The following is a 639-nucleotide window of genomic DNA, read 5'->3' on the forward strand; positions in this document are numbered from 1 at the left end:
GATATATATATATATATATATTTATTTATTAATCTCTCTCTATTTATCTCTGTCTTCACACATTTTAAATTGTTTGTCTGTCTTTTTTTGTTTTTGTTTGTCTCCGTTTTATTTTGCTGTCTCCTTTGTCGGTGTTTATCTTCGTTGTATATTTGTTGTCTGTCTATGTGATTATATTTATATTTATATTTATAATTATTTATTTATTTGTATTTATTTTATTTATTTATCTATATTTCTTCTTATTAATATCTATATCTTTTAATATATATTTATATATATATATCGATTTGTATATATTTATTTCTATTTACATTTACATTTACATTTATTTATTAATCTATATCTATATCTATACCTATTTATATTTATTTATTTATATTTATTTATATTTATTTATTTATTTTTATTTGTTTATTTTTATTTGTTTATTTATTTTTATTTGTTTACCGGCCACGCCCTAAGACGACTTCGGTGAATTCAAAATCCGCAGCCAGCAAAAACTTCCTAACCTCAGCAGACACCTGAATATATTAAATAAATAAATAAATATAAATAGATATAAATAAATAAATAAATAAATAAATAAATAAATAAATATAATTATAAATATAAATGTAAATAAACAGATAAATGTAA

The sequence above is a fragment of the Eimeria acervulina genome, genomic scaffold, assembly GCF_000499425.1.
Source record: "Eimeria acervulina Houghton genomic scaffold, Eah_scaff567, whole genome shotgun sequence".
Lineage (NCBI taxonomy): Eukaryota > Apicomplexa > Conoidasida > Eucoccidiorida > Eimeriidae > Eimeria > Eimeria acervulina.